This window comes from Colobus angolensis, unplaced genomic scaffold, assembly GCF_000951035.1.
Source record: "Colobus angolensis palliatus isolate OR3802 unplaced genomic scaffold, Cang.pa_1.0 Scaffold250, whole genome shotgun sequence".
Lineage (NCBI taxonomy): Eukaryota > Metazoa > Chordata > Mammalia > Primates > Cercopithecidae > Colobus > Colobus angolensis.
In genome coordinates, this window is record NW_012115711.1 from 32,106 (window position 1) to 40,002 (window position 7,897).

Genomic DNA, 7,897 nt, shown 5'->3' on the forward strand with positions numbered 1-7,897 from the left:
GATAGCATTTCCCCCAGGAGGCCTTCTTCAAGCTCCTAAAATGCCCTGTATTTTCCCTGTCCCAGCCCCAATCCCACTCAGCTGTCAACAGATGGTTATTTCTCTGTCAACCCACTAGCCCAGGGGCTGAGAGAGCTGGGGACTTTGTCTTATTCACCCATCATAGAGCCTTGAGCCAAGTGGACATTTACAAATATCTATCAAATGAAACAAGGAGGATGTGGGACCCGTGATAAACATCTCACTGAGTATGTCAAGTCAACCCTGCAGAATCCGTATTTTCCCATGTTGCAAAGGCAGAAATTCCTGCACGGAGAGGTCAAGTAACTTCCCTCAGATCACACAACCACTCAGGGACAGAATTCCTTCCCAGGTCTCCCTGACTGCAGATGCACACACCCTTGGTGGCATTCCGTCTCTGGGTGTTCAGCCTCCCCTGACACCTAAGCGAGAAAGTAATCCTGAGGGAAGAGTTCAGACAGCAGAGTCCTAGGGGCTGGCCTGCGTGTCCACAGCTGCTCGAGGATCGGGTGCAATGCTGCTACTCCTTACTGTCACCTTATCCTGGCCAGTTCTGTTCCCATGCCAGAAACGCTGCACCAAACGTACCTCTCACACTCCCAACTCTCATTCACCTCAATTCTCCTGTGCAGAATGAGAAAGAGAACAGCTAAGCAAGTGAATCTAGACTACGTCCTGAAGATGAGCGCCAGGAAGAGCTTTGTGTTTCTTTTCAAAATTAAGCCAATCCCATGTGATGCTTTTTTCAATCTTCCTCAATAATATGAGATAATAAAATGCACTTATTTCAGTTTAAAGACACAGATTTCATTTAATAATCCCAATTAAATATGGACCTTTTTTTTTTTTTGAGACAGAGTCTCACTGTGTCGCCTAGGCTGGAGTGCAAGTGGCGTGATCTCGGCTCACTGCAACCTCCGTCTCCCAGTTTAAAGCAATTCTCCTGCCTCAGCCTCCAGTTTAGCTGGGATTACAGGCACCCGCCACCATGCTCGGCTCATATTTGTATTTTTAGTAGAGATGGGGTTTCACCATGTTGGCCAGGCTGGTCTCGAACTCCTGACCTTGTGATCTGCCCACGTCGGCTTCCCAAAGTGCTGAGATTACAGGCATGAGCCACCACGCCCGGCCACAAGGACTTTTTTCTGGAAGTGGCAAAATCCTACAGCAAAATGACTAAGATCTGTGCAAGTTCTCTGGGTGCTGAAAACTGTGCTCCTAGTCTTGTGCCATGTCATGGCAAAGGAATCTAACTCCTAGCCACACAACGCCACACAGATTGAGGAAAGAGTCTGTCCTACACACGACTTGCAGACGTTCTACATTTTTGATGCCTACACAGATAATCTCTATCCTACTGGGTCTGGAGTGGAAGAGATACAATTCTTAGCAGCTTTGTTAAAAAAAGAACAGGTAGTCAGTAAAGCCAGCAATGCCCATTTTTAAGAAACAAAGAAGAAAATGAAGACAGCAGTGAAGCGTGTTGCTGGCATCAGGGGTCTCCCAGCAGGTGAGTACACAGAAAAGCAGCGGGAGTACAACCGGGAGTCCAGGGAGGGGTACAGGGGAGGGACCAAGAGGAGTGGCCAGAGCAGCAAGAGAAGGCAAGCAGCAAGTCAGCTCTAGCGAGAATGGAGCTTACCTAGACTCACCCAAGGCAGTCAGGTCGCTGGGTTCACAAGGTCGATACTGTGGGTGTAGGCCGAGTGACTGTTACACCTTTCACCTACAAAAGAAAATAACCTCACTGGCCAGGTCACATTCCTCCAGGTATTTACTGAGGGTCCACTCCATTCAGCAGTGCCTTCAGTGAATTATCAAATGCAGCCCCATCCCAAGGACACATCTCAGTCTGAGGAATAAAATACTTTCCAAGGAGCCAGGAATGGTGGCTCACGCCTCTAATCCAAGCACTTTTGGAGGCTGAGGCGGGAGGACTGTTTGAGCCCAGGAGTTTGAGGTCAGCCTGAGCAACAGGGCGAGACCACCATCTCCACAAAAGTATTCTAAAAATTAGCCAGGCATGATGCTGCACACCTATGGTCCCAGCTACTAGGAAGGCTGAGGTGGGACGATCACTTGAACTCAGGAGGTTGAGGCCAATGCAGTCCAGCCTGGGTGACAGGTGAGACCATCTGAAATCACAAAACAAAACAAAAAGACAACTATGGCAGGCATGAGACGGGGTTACTTCTGACACAGAGGAAGTCAAAACCAGCACAGCCCAGGTGGTCAGGAACAGCTTCTCCCAGGGCATGCTATGATATATATTATCATCCCCAGTTGCAGATGAGGTAACAGGATCAGAGAGGTTAAGCAACTCACTCAAGGTCACACACCTAGGGAGTGGTGGTGACCATTTCTCAGTGAGGTCTGCTGAAATACAAAAGTCACTTCACTGTTTGTGACACCAATCTCTCTTTATATTGTCACCCATTTTAATTCGCATTAACTGATATATACTTACCTGCGGCTCTCCTTAGTTTCATATTCTCATAAGCGGCTAAACACGGTATAGATTTCATTTTAGCACATCAGGCCCTTCCCTTAAAGAACCTAAGTTTCCCCTGCCAGGCACGATTGCCCAGCCCAGAACTGAACACTTATCTCAAATTAATCTTCCAACCACACACTAAGGAAAGGAAATGGATTACTGCCATGTAGAGATTTAATTTGGGTATTTCACAAATTCTGAACTACGATTTGAAATGTAACCACTGTCCAACCAGAAACAGTAAAAACAGTGCTTCCCTATGAACAGTATTCACGGGAAATTTTATTAAATGCCAAAGGATTCCAGGTTAAGACACACTGCCCGTTTTACAGGGAGTTGTTGAGATTCTGCTCCTAAGAATATAGTAGTCCTTTCTTTCTCCACTGCTAGTGCCCTGATAAGCTCAGCCAGCAAGGCCATTCGCTTTTCCTTTTGCGAGCAAACACACCAAACTACCCTCACACCCACGCACAAATCCAACGCACCCAACAGGGATATGTCAGTAGAGGGAAATGGTATTGGAGATGCAGATGGAAATCTGTGGCTACTCAGAGCACCACATTTCTGATGGCTCAGAGGGTTACCGCCCAGGGTCGCCTGTACTCCAGCAAGGTGGACGGCGGAGAGGCCCTCCTTCTCCAAACATGAGACCCTGCAGCTTGTGTGGCTACTTGACACAAATGGCCTGGACCATTCCTTGCGCAAGAATGCAGCAATCACAGCGCCCATTAAACGCACGTCTAGTCATATTTCACGTTACGACTGTCCCTCTGTCACACGTCGGAGAAAGGGTTTGTTAGACGGTTTGTTTCAATAGGGGCAATGCAGTCCTCCTTGAAAACCCTCCAGTCTCTGTCTCATGCTGTACGGTGGGAGAGGAGGTGGGGAGGGAGGTGATGCCAAGGACACGGTGATTTCTGAACCCGCTGAACACTGATCCTAGCCCAAGTGTAGTCCCGCCGGCTACGAATGCCCGCGGCATCCTCTTTCTCCGCTGAAAAAGTCCACCCCCAAGCTGGGAAAGAGAATGACGCCACCCCCAGAGTGCACGACCGCCATTCCCCCACCGGGGAGATATGGACAACGGGGAAAATCACCCGCTTCCTTCGAAATCCCCGCTCCCGGCCGGCCCAACTCAGGGATTCGAATCCCAAGACATCCTGGCCTGTGCTAGGGACAGTCTCGGTCTCGGCCTCTCGCTCTGTCTCTCTGGAAGTCTCTCTCCCACCCCCCGCCCTCAGTCTCTCCCGCGCGCTCGCTCGCTCTTTGTCTCTCTCGGGCTCTCTCACGCGCGTTCTCGCTCCGGAGCCGCTTCCCGCCGTCCAGGCGCCAGCGCGGCGCCTCGTTTCCTCCGCCCTGGAAACGCAGCGCCTCCCGCTAGTAATTGAAGGGTTAAGACCATCGAGAGGAGCCGCCCTCCGGCGGGCTAGAGGTGCCGCAACGCTGAAGGGGGCGTTGGAGAGGATGTGCTAACGTCACAAGGATGCGACGCCGCTGAGAAACTGGACCTTTGATTGGCTGCCGCGGACCGCCGGGGAGCCGGGAGAGGGAGTGAGTGGGTGTCTGCGCGAGAGTGGTTGGGTGGCTTCTCGCCACCCACGCCGCTCGGGTGGGCTGCGGGGAGAAGGCAGGAATAGGTCATCCCTTCCGGAGGTGCGCGGCGGCGTTCCCGGAGCGGCCCTCTTTGAAGCGTGGCTTGTGGACGGGCCGAATGCTTCCGGAGGCCATGGGAAGAGACTCCTTGTAGCGGACGTGACTTCAAGGGCGAGGAATGTGGGAACTGGGCTGGAGGGTTGGGAGGAGGCCGACTTCTCCTGTGATTGGCTGGGAGTTTTGAGCTAGGGCGAGCCCCTGAGAACCGATACCTGCTGTTTCTTTTCTTTTTTTTACTGTTTTTGCATGAATGATACATGCACCTTGGTAAAGACAGAAACCAAACAATCCAAGACATTGAAATTATTCAGGCTACTGCCTTAGGGAGAGCGCCCCAGAAGTGGAAATCACACTGTGGGGGTAACCGGGGTAGGGCGGGGGGGTGTCTTTTACTTTCATAGAAGGAGTAGACCTGTTTTAGTGGGAATATTTATGGGGCAGGGTTTTTGTTGTAATAAGCGGAAGTCTCAACCAGCTTAACAGGGAATGTTTCTCTCTGTGCCTAGCTACTTCTAGGAGGACAGACTTCCTGTCCAAGTGAATTATTCATGAGACAAAAGAACAAGGACTGGTGGGGTCTGCCATCTGAGAGTCATGGCACAGAGTGGACAGACAGCATCCCTTATCTAAGTCTCATGGAGAATAATTGGTCCTGTGTGGCCAACGACTTCCCAGAACATGAAAGTGTACAGATTTCTTTACCGTGGCGTACTTCAGGAGTCAAGTGATACGCAACAGTGTCTATCCTAGCAGATACATGGATAGTAGATTCCTTTTTAACCCTGGAAGAAGCCACCTCGTGAACAGCTGTTTATGAAGGAAGGAAACATGAACCATTATCCCAGAATATTATTTCATTTTACAGATGAAGTAACTGAGCCACAAAGAGGTTAAGCAACCTCCCCAAAGTCATACAAGAAATAAATGGTGGAGTCTCTATTTAAATCCAGGTGTCTGTGACTTCATCCTCTTCGTGCTGTGCAGCCATACACTGTCATTTCCAAATCCGCACATGTGGCTCGATTCTCTCCCTGAATGTACAGATTTCTTCCGCCAACTGACAACCCCACAGGCCCGTTGCACTCACCTCCTCCCATCCAGTATCCTCAGCAGTTGGAGATGGCTCCCCAAAGAAGAGAGTGTTAGAGATCCTGGGTCCCAAAGGCCCTACCCAGCCCCTGGAGGGAGAGGTGGGCTTCAAGAGGAAGTTTAGAAGATTTGAAGGGAGAGTTTATTTGAGGGACAGGCTGATGGGCTATTACAGCACACACGTGATAATAGACACCTGTTATTTGAATTTATGTATTTACTTATTTTTTTAGTATTGGCAATACATGCTGAATGGTGATGATGCCCAAAGCAGACAGGTAAGATCAAGCAGCCACTGTATGGGCAAGTCAAGACGTTCCCATTTTACTTGGGAAGACCTGACAAGAAAATACCACTCTGCAGTATAAAAGGAGAACCTTCTCCTAGACTCAACAAATGAAACAAATTAGTCATTTTTTCTAGTTATTCTCCTATTACAGATGAGGCACGGTAAGCACAAGGAGGTTAGGTCAGCTCTGCGAAGTCATTCAAGTCATAAGTCGTTGAGTCCCATAGCACGTACTACTCAGCATGTCCCAAAGTGAACCCACCCATCCTCACTCTCCTGTGCTGCCTGACTCAGTGACAGGCACCACCCTCTACCCAGCAGCTTGGGCCAAAGACCTTGAAAGCCATCTTTGATTGCTGCCTCTCACCACCCCCACAGTTGACCAAGCCTGGCCAATTCGACCTCCCAAGTTTTTCTAAGTGAGATCTTGACACTGACTCCTCTCCATCACCACAGTAAGTTCCCTAGTTCAGTCACCCTCATCTCCCTCCTTGAGGACCACCAACAATTCATAGCTCATCTTGCTGACAGTCGTGACCCCTTCCCACCCATTCTCTGTCCCAGTGAGTGGGGCACCTTTCTTAACTGCTAATCTGGTCATGTCAAACCTTTTCAAATTCTATTAGGGATGCCTGCTGCCCTTAGGATAAAGTCCAGCCTCCTGGATTAGGGATATCAGGCCCCGGCTACCACCAGGCCTCTCTCTAGCATGCACGCTCGCTTTCTCGCTGTCTCTCTCTCATGTCTGCCGCCTCACACCTGCCCTTCCCTCTGTCTGGCCTGCACTTGCTCCAACACCCGCTGCCTGATTCCTCCTCACCTTCAGCTCTCAAGTGAAGGAGAGCAAATTATATTTTACCTAAGGAGCACGTAATCAAAAGGCATGCTTAGTGGGTTTGATATTTTTACTCAATAGCACATGATGGGGATTCATGAAAATTCCCCCAATGGGCCAGCCAGTTGGAATGTCACCTGAGAGTAGGGTTTTTGGGAAAAGTTTACTTGCAAAGACTAGGATGCAGGAAAGTAACTGGGGAAGGTGACAGGTTCATTTGCCTGACTACAGCAACCTTCACTGTGTGTGTATAGCAGCATGTTATATAAATACACATATAAATAATATTGTATATATACTATACAATAAAAACATAAAAAATAATAAAGATACACAACATAGATCTCTCCTTCATTCCTATAGACTCATCATGTGTGAATGTGGAGTTTGGAATTGTAGTCCCAGGTTCAGTACCATGAAGTGATGTGGGCTGAGGACCTGCCTCACAGCTAGTTTTTCCAGCCATAGAGTGAACTGTGAGGCTTAGCTTCATTCACTACAGCCTGTTATTTCAGCTCCTAGCATTGCACACTTGAATATGAACAGAAGTGTCTGCTTTGGACATGTGGACAATGAAAGAGAAAAGATGGAAATAGCCCTGGTCCTGCCACCATCAGCCCAAGCCCCAAGCCTGGCTGGAGGGTAGACCGGACTCCCACTGTCCCAGCACACTGGCCTGCACACTGATGTACCTCTAACATGGCACAGTGTGAATGGCTCTTCCTGGAGCCTGGCTGTTGAGGACCTACTGTGTGCCACTCATGTACAGTGTTGATTTCCCAAAGACCCAGAGAGGTAAGTATCAAACTCCAATCTACAGATAAGGAACCAAGCTGAAAGAGGTCAGGGCACTGAGGCAGAAAAGGCTGGATCTGGGACTCACATGCGGGCTCTGTCAGACTCCAAAGCCAGGCCTTTTTAAACTCACGACAACGTACTTTGCTGATGCTCCCCTTGCTCAGCTGCAGATATTATTCAGTGATGGGACAGTCAGCCTGGTCCCAACACCACATCCACCTGTGAAATCCAGGTCCCTGGCAGGGCAAAGCCACCCTGAAAAGTTCTAACACAGTCCACAGGAGCTGCCCTGGAGTCCCTTGCCTCACAGCTACCAGTTTAGCTTCTAGGCCTCCCCCAGGAGGCGCTTTGCCCTATCACAGAGACACTTGCAATCCACCCCTGCCCTAAATTACGTCTCCATCAGCCTCACTTTATTTAACAGATAAGAAGAATCTAGAGGCAAACAGAGCAGAGGCAGCGTTAGCGGCTGCAGCACAGCTGTGGAGTTCATCAGACTCCAAATGTGGTGTGGAAATCAACAGACTGAGAATGGGAATCTGGTTCCTCCTGTTCTTCGGCTCTCTGGACTGTAAGCTGTGCAGAATCAAAGTGCCTGCCGCAAAACCTCCCCTCTTCTGAAGAGTCTGTCCTGACCCAACCCTTGCACACACACACCCCTCAGGTGAGGGTAGGGAGCTCTCCTGTGTGCTCCTAGGAGACTGTGGGTTGAATTCTG

General features: G+C 49.6%; 1 long non-coding RNA gene across 1 annotated transcript; it reads right to left on the bottom strand.

The window, feature by feature from the left end:
- Positions 1-550: 550 nt before the first annotated feature.
- On the bottom strand, positions 551-4,266 carry LOC105514898. The gene is made up of 3 exons (XR_001002232.1): positions 2,489-4,266; positions 1,674-1,747; positions 551-645 (listed from the first exon to the last, which is right to left on the bottom strand). It is a non-coding gene; the product is annotated as an uncharacterized LOC105514898 (long non-coding RNA).
- Between the last annotated feature and the right edge of the window lie 3,631 nt (positions 4,267-7,897).